Source organism: Pteropus alecto, unplaced genomic scaffold (assembly GCF_000325575.1).
Source record: "Pteropus alecto unplaced genomic scaffold, ASM32557v1 scaffold17, whole genome shotgun sequence".
Lineage (NCBI taxonomy): Eukaryota > Metazoa > Chordata > Mammalia > Chiroptera > Pteropodidae > Pteropus > Pteropus alecto.
The window spans coordinates 3,730,766-3,740,962 of record NW_006440645.1 but is presented as its reverse complement, the minus strand read 5'-3'; the positions used below and the strand labels follow the sequence as shown (position 1 = coordinate 3,740,962).

Genomic DNA, 10,197 nt, shown 5'->3' with positions numbered 1-10,197 from the left:
CTTTCCCGGGCAGGGGGCGCAGCCGCGGAGCCGCATCCTCCGGGCGCCTGCAGCCTCTTCCCGGCCCGGGGCCTTTCCCCTCGTCCCCGGGGGACGGAAACGGAATTATGCAGACAGTTCGGTCCAGCCGCTTCCAAACAGCATCGAATGTCAACCTAAATCCCCAGTTACTGAGGGAGCGGGTCTGGGGACGGGAGGCCGGAAGAAGCGGGGCGCGCTCGAAGTCCTGCAAATGCTGCTTCAGAGATCCGCGCGCTTCGGGGGACGCTAGATGGGGTGCGACTGGCGGCGCCGGGGAGGGATCCAGTGGCCTGTTTTTTTATGGGGAGTTCCTCCCCCCCCCCACCCTTAATTTCCTACATCCTGTTTTGGCTGCCCCGCCCGTGGGTTTAGGATCTGGAACCGCGGGAGGGTGAGCTTTAGTGAGAGTCCTTTGGGGATGCTGGGTGGGGGCGGGGGGATTAGGGGGGATGGCAGGCCGGCAAAAGAGATGCTGTCCCTACATTGTAGGGCCCCTGGGAAAAGGACAAGGAGGGGCGAGGCTGTGCATCAGGGCGCAGGATAGAGCAGTGCGGGGCCAGGACAGGCAGGAGCGGACTCCTCACCCTGTGCTCGGAGCGCCCTCCAGCCCGTGCTGGTCTGGGAAATAACACCTTCGTTTTCCAGATGCCTTTCCCTCGATTTATGTCATCTGGAGCCGAGCTGCTGCCCTGGTCGGGTGCACAGAGCGGAAGCCTCAGTTATAGCCGGGGACTGCAACCCCCTGGGAGGGGGCCAAACCACCGATGGGAATTTTCTGTAAGTGGTAAGGGGGGCCCCCCTTGGTTTCGCTATGTCCCTGGCTGTGGCTAAACTTATGAAGAACAAGGTCTGCAAACAGCGAGAGGGTGGGCTGGAGGGAATGGGTGCAGTGACATGCAGGGCCCTCCCCAGCTCAGAACCTTGAGCTGCGGCTGGAACCAGCCAGCAGAACTGGTTCCCGCCTCGGGGCAGGCATGGGCTCCAGGTGGAGGACCTCGGGAGGTAGAAGGGGATGTGGGTGTCTGCAGATGTAATCCTCAGGCGGCTCTCTGGAAAACAGTGCAGAGGTTCTTGAGGTTGGAATCCATAATGCAGATAGAATTTGTCTTCAGAACAGAGGGTTGGTCCCGTTAGGGTGGGGTAAGCTGTCCATGTCATGACTAAGATTGAAAACACTTGTTAATTTTTAGGCACAAAGAAAGACCATGCCCAGAGGCTAAAGACAACAAAATACTAAGTTTTGCCCAAGTCGATAATATGAAAGTGAAGTAGAAGACAATATGTTTTGATAATTCCAGAGAAAGGAAAAATAGTCTCACTTAGGTGACTAATTATAGGGAGAGTTTTTGGCCTATTTCACTTTGCTAGAGTGGACCTGTTGTTAATGAAGCAAGAGGCTTATTCGAACTGTGACGCCGTGAGCAGATTGTCGCTTACATGTGCAGCCGTCCATCAGAGCCCCAGTGAGACTTGATTGGAATCCCAGGGTCGACTGCAGTGATTGTACATTGTGCTTTAAACAATACCTTTCTAATTGGTTGACACCTCTGCAGTGGCGGTTAGCTGTAGGGTTGTGTGGTTCATGTGGATGTTGTGGATGAGTGTGGGCGTAATTAATTAGCAATGATAGTTCTTTACAAGGGTGGAGAACAGTCACCTCATACTTTATAAATAACCAGGATGCAAATTATTTTAACCTCCTGCTTGACTTCTGATTTCGTGATGCCTTATTCTTCCTGCCAGTGCCTCGGGCGCCCAGAGCCTTCAGCACCCCTGACTCTCCAGACAGGAGACCACAGAGACGGGGGGTGAGTAGTTCGCTGCCATCCCAGTGCTAAGTCAGTCTCTCTGCTGCTTCTACTGACTTGGTTTCCTACGAAAGGGCTGGTTGCCTTTCTGTCTTGTGACCGGTGCCGTTTTATGACTTCCTTGTAATCTAACTCATGAATTACTAAGTTCCCATTTATCCAGGCCAAATAAAAAAAAGGACTATTTATTTCTATTGCCCAGTCCCCGCCCAGAATTAAGCCCTACGCCCTGGGGATTAAGGTTCCGCACGTTCGCTCTCAGGAGTTGGTGCCGTGGGTCCCCGGCCTTGCCCTTGCTTTGTTAGAGACTCTGCCTTTGAAACTTCGACACTGGATACGGGCTGCCTTTTTCTCTTCATTTATTCAATCATCATTTTCCCTAAACCCAACATAGACTGATCTCCAAAATTCGAACTACTTTGGAACTCACATTTTTGCTGTCTGTATACATTCTTGATCTGAAGCTCTGATACCCGCGATGGCCTAGGTTTCAGGCCTGTGCGTGTTGGCCGCTCCATCCACTGACCACACCCTGGCCCTAGCAATCACTGCACCAAGTCTCTTTTTGAAGATGGTGTACCTGCGAGCTCGGCACTGAAACGTGGGAAGAGTCAGGAGCATTTAAAATGACTGCTCATGATATACGCGTAACTCGATTATAGGTTCCCATGGTTTATTTTCAATAAAAAGTTTTTAGTGACTCTTCAGCAATGTTAGAAGCCGAGTTGAATTCCTTACATTATAAGGAAATGGGCTATAATTCATTTAGTACTTAGTATCTTATTTCAAGTGTTCTTATTTCATTATTGTTTCTAAATTTTAGCTATTTTAAAATGACTTCAGATCTTACTAGGATAATTTCGATTGTTTCTCTGGTTTCCCAACTGGTGAATTCAGTGACTCTGCAGCTCTCCTTGGAAAGGGAACCATTTTAAGTTGAATGTGAATGACATCACACGCACACCTGCAAAATCTAAAATGTCTAAGAAAGTAGATTCCTGGGTCTGAAGTTCAGTTTTAGGGCACAGCTGTAGGTACAGGACCAATGCCATCTGGAGCGACTCCACAGAGCCAGAGAGACGATTCACCAGAGTGTGCCATGCACTGGCTTTTCTGGGAATGACACGGTGCCAGGATTTGTTTTTGGTTCACTTGCAGGGGTGGAAACTTGGAACTAGGTGAGCAAAAAATATGCAGCACCCCATTTTTAGCCTGACATTTCATGTTTCCACTTGTGTTGGTAGTTTCAAAATAAGTGCAATAGAGTTAAATTTTTTTAATAGCCAAAATTTTAAACACTGTAAATGGTTAAACCATTTAGGAGAGTGGGAAATGCTTATTTTTGCTAATTCCTACCTACTAATCTAGAAAGTGTTTGCAGGGCACTGTACTTTGTTTTTAACTGTCATAGCTACTCCGAGGTACTTGTGCTTACTTAGACTAAACCCACAATTAAAACTCTGGGTCATTAGGAAGTCACTGCCAGGTGTCTGTGTCACATACAAGGGGGAAAACTGAGTTGTAGATCTTTGGTGTAGAGTTGTTTTTTTGTTTTGAATCAATGAAATAAATTCTTCCTCACTGTCTACAACAAATAAAGTTGTACGTTGCCTAATGATGCGATTGGTTATCTTAGCAGTCAGCATCTTACCCTGTAGGGCTTTGGGTGTTCAGAAGGGCAGGCCTGTGTTTAGGACAGTCATCAGAGCATAATGGGCACTCAGGAAGGAAACTTCCTGATGGATTAAGCTAACAACCTTCTTCTTTTCCTTAATAAGAGCGATTTTGCATTATGAGGCGAACCGTCTCCTCCACTCGTGGACACGTGGTCTGTGCTGCTGTCCCTGACCCACTTCCTCGTTTTCTGCTGGGACGTGGTGTCTGCTCTGATGCCACTGTTCTCATGTCAACCTGGTCTGTGCAGACAGGGCTGGGTTCCAGTTAAAACTTTCGTATTCAACTTCTATGTCTATGTCTTTGAACTTACTGAATATGTATCGGTTCTTCAGGCAACATGCCTTTTACTTTCAGATGGAAATCTTGCTTTCCTATCGGGAATCAGGGTGGGTTTCTGTCTCGAAGTCACTGGACTGAGCAGGGGCTTGAACAAGGCAGGGATCTTGTTCTGTTCCCCTGTGACCAGGAGGTCGAGTAGCTCCCTCGGCTCTTCCCTTCGGTCGCTGTCCCACCCCCAGAGAAGCCAGAGGAAGCCCAAAGGGCTTGCCACTTTGAACACGCTCCCTTTTAAACAGCTTTCTCAGCCGCCCGAGTCTCCTTGGCCAGACTGTGTCCTTGGCTTCTGCTCCCTGCAAAGCTGACAAAGAAATGTAGTTTTTGTAGCTGGATGTCTGCCCGCCTTCAACAAGGACCTGAGTTTGCTTCTAAGGAAGACGATGATGGTGGACGTCAGGTGAACAAGCATGCAGTGGTAAAGGTGCCTACTGTTTGAAACAGATCAAAACAGTAGCACCTCCGCTACTGGCGACACAGAGCACCACTGCTGTCCCCTAAGAGAGCGTGGAGTGGCGTGCGGGTCCCCTCCCCAGCGCCTGCGGCACTGACCTCGCCCCTCCGCCGGCCTGCCTGCCCCACGCCTGGGCCTCCTAGCGCAGGGCCCTGGGAGCCCGCGTGCTCCCTTGGTGGGCGCGAGCTCTTTACGGGGGCTGAGAAGGGGGCGAAGACTGTTCCTGCCTGGCTGCGTCCCCATCTGCTTCCTTGATCTCTTCTCCAATTTTCCTGACAGACTTCGGGTGGAGTCTGTTTGCGTATTTGATCCCCAGGCAAGGATCACCCCTTTCTTGCGCAGGGGAGGGTATTCTACGTAAAGAAAGCTGCTTTCCCCCCTTCCGTGACTTCCCCCAATCTAGGAATATCCTGGGAGAAAAACTGCTTTGCAGAGCTGCTTCCATAAGCAGCCTACACCCTGGCTACGCCGGGGGAGAAGCAGCACTTCCCCCGTCCAGGGCTGTCCAAAGCAGCTTTCCATGGCGACAGCCGCTCCGTGTCTGCGCTGCCCACCTGGGCAGCCACTGGCTACGTGTGGCTAGTGAACCCTTGAAATGCGGCTCTTGTGACTGGGGAAGTTCATTTCAATTTTATTCAACTTTAAATAATTTAAATATAAATGGCCACACGTGGCTGGTGGCTCCTGTGTTGTACAGCGCCATACACATCTTTCTCTTTCTCGTGTTTTAGAAGTAGCTGGGAGGCTTTGAACCAGCCGTGTGCTTGGCGTTCCGTGGTCTTCGCATTCTGCCCTGCCACTGAACTCGTCGTCCAGACGAAAAGGAAAAACTGGAACTAGATTCAAGCTATTAACTCGACACCTGTACCCTGCACGTGTGAACAGCATGGTCACCTGAGGACCGGTCCTGTGGTCGGGTTCGGTGGTAACTGATGCCGGAAAGGGGCGCTGCCCGCCCTCCTGATGCCAGGCGCACGTGGCACACGAGGTCGGCAGAGATTATTTTGTTCTGTCGTGCACTTCATTCTGTGTTACTTTATTTTTGTAGTATTGTGGATGCTAAATGATTATTCCGTGTATGTTTTTTAAGATACGTAGTGGTTTATATTTTTTAAAAGGCTGTGAAATAAAAAAAATAATTGTAACTCAGTTTTTTTTGTATGTAAATTATTATTACCCATGTTTTTTTAAAGAGTTCATTAGGATGAGCTTAATGTATAGAAGGAAATATTTTTATACCAGATTTCCTTTTTAATGGCATGTTTATATTAATGCCAATTAATGCATCTCTTTAGAATAGTAAATAATTCATTGTATTCGGAGTCTGGGTAAAATACGAGGGTGGTAACGCTGGTGGGTTCATTCCGTTATTGAGAATCTGGTTGTTTTTCTACACTGAGCATCACTTGGCTCTTGTTTCTCCACAAGTGCCCTGTTTTGGGTTGTTTGTCTTTTATTATTGAGTTGTAGGAATTCTTGGTATATCCTAGACGTTATTCCTTTATGAGTTACCGGCTTCGGACCAGTTTTCTCCTAGTCTGTGGCTAGCCTATTCGTTTTCTTAACATATTAAGTGTCTGCTTTGTTTCAGGCCCTGTTTTAGATGCCGTGGAAACCGTGGAACAGTAGGGATGGGTGCGGTCCCTGCTTTTACTGAGCAAACTTGGGAAGCTGCCATTTCTCCTGTCAGAGTCTCACCACCTTACAAATCCACGGTTGTCTGTGCGTCCTTGCCTCGCCCTGATACCTCGGGACGCGTCCCGTTTAATTAGAACAGTGTTTTGGAATGGATTACTTTTTCTTCTTCAACTCTCGGCTTGATACTTTTCTTTTCAAATGATGCTCTAAAACAAGACACGATAACTAAGACAAAGGTGCAAGTTTTTGTGCATTTTAAGTTCTGCATACAGGTAAATTTCGTTGTGTCCCACACGTAGCGACATGTTTTCATATACAGTTTTGGACTGGTGAGGATGAAAATGCAGAACTGTCTGCATACTGTACTCCTTTGTCTCTGAACTTTCAGTACAGGATGGCAGAGGTTAAACCCATGTTACCAACGGAGGTAGGGTCAAGGAGAACCAGCAGAGGCTGGCGAAGCCCCTGAGGCACAGCAGCAGGGGGAGCTGGAGCTGTTACTGCCCTAGGTCTAAAGGGGTGGAGGGGGGTGTGGTCACAGAACCCTGGAGAGGGACGCCGCCAACCACGGTGACTCAGCGAGGGACCAAATACACAGATTGCAGTCTTCCCCAACTATTCGTTTCTCGCCAGTGCTTTCCAGTGGCCAACCCAGTCAAAAGCCAGAGGACAAGGGAGCTCGCTGATGCTCCTTTGAAGGTGCAAGGTGTGTGTGTGTGGAGGGGACAAGTGTGAAAAACAGATCTGGAGGGTCACGTGGGAAATCACGCAGCACACAGATCTACTTGAAGATTTCAATGGCGGCACGCATCCCATTGCGCCTGGTACCGTAATTTACACGTCACATCCCGCACAGATGGATATTGAGTTTGTTTCCAGTTTTTCCATTAGTGTAAACAGATAGAATGACTTTAGAAGCCCTTATCAGCTAAGTCATCGTGTATGTCCATGATTATTTCCTCAGGATGAATTCCTAGAAGTAGAATTATTAAGCTAAAGCCCGTGCGCATTTTGTATTTCTATCATTGTTAGTTCCGGGAAGCTCACACCCACTGATACGCTACTCAACAGTGCGTGCAAGTGTTCATTTCCTTACACCTTTGTGAAAAGTTCTTGTCAGTCTTCTGTCTTTTCTAATGATACTTTTTTTGTTGTTGTTAAAAAAAAAGCTCTTGTTTAAAATTATTGATGAGATTGAACATCTTTTTATAAGTTACTGTGCTTTTAGAAATTTTTATCTAGTACATGTCATCTGAATTTTGGGGTCCAAACAAACAAACAAAAAAAACGAGAAGAAATAGTTACATTGTTGTAATTACTTGACGAGACAGAGTCAACTCCTTAGCAAACATGAAACCCAAAAAAGCAGGTTATGCAGTTGATATTTTGCCCCTCGGTCATGACACAAATAACTTGAAATTAGTACATTCAGGGACGCGTGATGCCATGGAGTTCGGAATTCGGTGCGGGCGGACTGACTTGCCGGTGGACAGGCGTGGGAAGCAGCACTCCACCCACACTGGAGAAGATAAAGCAGAACTTGAACTCTTCTTTCCCGTGAGAGCTCTTTAAAATTTCTCTTTTCTAAGCTAAACATACGCAGTTCCTTTTAGAGGATGCCACGCTCCATCATTCTGTTTGCTCTCCCTCTCTCGCTGGACGCCCTCCAATTTGATAATATTCTACTTAAAAAGTGGTGCCGTTAGCACGGGCGTGGGTAAGCGAGTCCTCTCCTCCACTCGGGATGGAGTGTGAATTTGAACAGATACATCGCACGGCAACTTGGCAGTTTCTGTCGCCAGTTAAACTCACATTAGCAGTCATTCTGCCTTTCCCTGTCTCTTACGGAGAAATATAGAGACATGCCGTGAATAATGCTGTGCATCCGGCAGTCAGCCCTTTCCAGTGGCTGGAACTAGAGGAATCTGGACCCAGTGGACCTGAGCAACGGGTCAGCCTCCAGGGCACACAGATTGGAGAGCAAGGCAGACACACTGAGTCGGAAGCCCAGTCGCGTGGTCCAGGCCAACACAGTGACCAGTGGAAACAGGCTGCGAGTCAGAATTTTGCGTCAGGCTCACTGGACGTCTAGTTAGTGACAGAGCGTTGATTCCAAATTCCCATTGCCAGCACCACCCAGCATGCTGAGGTGGCAGGTACACTGTGGGCACAGAAGGCACAGTAGGTCTAACCCAATGGGCACAGTAGGTCCTAGCCAGAAAAGGACCCGGACACCATTGACCTATATCTAGAATATTCTCTCCATCCTTCCAAAGTACCAACTACGATTCAGTGGTTTTCAGATGGCTTCATTTCTAAATATAAAAACTTATTTTTAAATATTGAATTTCGATGTGGATCAATATCAAGCCTTCCTTCATAATTTCCAGATGCTTCTCCTCTTCCCTACCCACTCTGCCTGCTTTTGGCAAACAGGACTGTGCCCGCCTCCGAACTCAAGAGTTCCATCCTCTTCCCATGATTCCTCCGACCGCTTGGAACTGCCTGGCCAGCCTTGGCTTCCCAGAACCCAGTGGGGAAGGGAGGACATGTGGGCAGCAGCTTCCCGACAGCTGGAATCAGCCACCAGGACCTTTGTCTCTGTGCCAGTTTTCCCTCTGAGTTAAACCTCACTGTCATCTCTCATGCCTGCCAGGATGCCTGTCTTCGGAGAATTTGAGTGTTCTTTCTCTCTCATTTCATTTCCAGCTGAAACGGTCTGACAGGGATCCTACCCTTAGTTTATTAGTTTCTCTTAGCCTCTGTTGGCCAGCTTTAATCTGTTACGGGACAGGGCATAAGTCTTTGACACCAGAGCTGGGCTGCTGCCTTTAAATCTGAGTTCCATCCCTTCTCTGCGCCTCAGGCTGCCGTCTGGGAAATACAGACAATAACACTTGTAGAATACCTCGAGCCCATGTGACGGAGAGGAAGCGCCCCGTCAAAGTTAGCTGGCGTTTCTATTAGACGAGGTATATAGTCCTCCATCGCGGCCTTCCAGCTGTTCGTCTCACTTCATGGAGACGGTCGTCGGACATAGCATTCAGCTCCTTTTGCTAAACTTGCATGTTCGCTTCTTCATGACCTCTCTTGTTAATTTACATATAGACCTGCGAGCTCGCGGTATCGTTCCTAATCCACTTCCTTGCGTTCTGCCGAGACGTGTTGGTCCTCTCTGACGCTGATCTCATGTCCTGCCTGGGATTCTTGGCATGTGTGCAGTCTTATCGGGCCTTTTTCCTGCCCAGCAAATTGCAAGTTGGTACTTTCCTAATAAATGTATCCCATGCAAAAACACTCTGGCCTCTGCAGGAGTCCACTGTCCCAGAAATCTAAATTTAGCCCTACCCGTAAAGAGAGACAGCCGGTCACTTCGCACTTCCTCCTTTATCTCTCAAAGTCACAGCCCTTTCCTGGAAGGAAAGATAAAAAACACTTCCTGCGCTTCCTGCTCAGCACTTCAAAACGCACAGAGAGACATTTGGAGATTTCTAACTATATTCTATCTGCCCAGTTGAGCCCTTAGAAGTTAGTCGTGCTGAGAGGATTTGATCAACGCGGGCAGACTCCTTGACCTAACTGAGATGTAATCAAGAGTCCAAAATATATGGGCACATAGCTAACGAGCATCTGAGCGGTCGGGGAGGACAGAGACGCAAGGTTCGGCTTTAAATATTCCGGTTCAGGCTCGCAGACGTCCAGGAGGGTCTGAAGTGCTACACGCTCTACGTTTGCGAGGTTTCTGCCCAGCAAGGTGACAGGAGGTACTGCAGAGTCACTGCACAGGTTCTGGGATGAAGAGCACGGGCATCGGGAGCCGAGTGGTTTCACATTCGTCATAGCCAGGGGTCTTATTCCGTGTGCAGCCTCTGAATTATACTAGAAGCCTTTCTGGAAGTGTGATGGGCTGGGCCCTGCTCCCGCGGCAATGTCCGACGTATAACAGGATATGAGCGCAGACCGCAGAGCCGAGCTTCTCTCCACAGTCACGAAATTGCGTGGGAGTCGCAGCCTCCCTGTCTTCTTAGGTGACTCTTCTGTCCTGGGGGTGGGAGTCGGCCTTTAGTGTTTCACCTTCTTTCTCAGATCTGCCCTCAGGCCTCACAGTTCCCTTCAAAAGTGGGGTTTGGAGTCGTCTTCCGATTGCTCCCACCAGCACCCGCCCCACGTGTCCATCTTGCAGTGCTGATGATCAGAGCATCTGATAATGCCCAGTGTCTGCCACGTGGCAGGTGCTGTGCTAACGTGCCGTCCTTCAATTCTGAC

The 10,197-nt window shown here is 48.7% G+C and overlaps 1 long non-coding RNA gene across 2 annotated transcripts; it reads left to right on the top strand.

Moving 5' to 3' along the window:
* Positions 1-6: 6 nt before the first annotated feature.
* Positions 7-5,410, top strand: LOC107196086. 2 transcript variants are annotated; one of them, XR_001517398.2, is made up of 4 exons: positions 7-276; positions 667-798; positions 1,765-1,829; positions 5,025-5,410. It is a non-coding gene; the product is annotated as an uncharacterized LOC107196086 (long non-coding RNA). The 2 variants fall into 2 exon arrangements; XR_001517399.2 differs by lacking the exon at positions 5,025-5,410 and adding an exon at positions 4,082-4,403.
* The last annotated feature ends 4,787 nt before the right edge of the window (positions 5,411-10,197 follow it).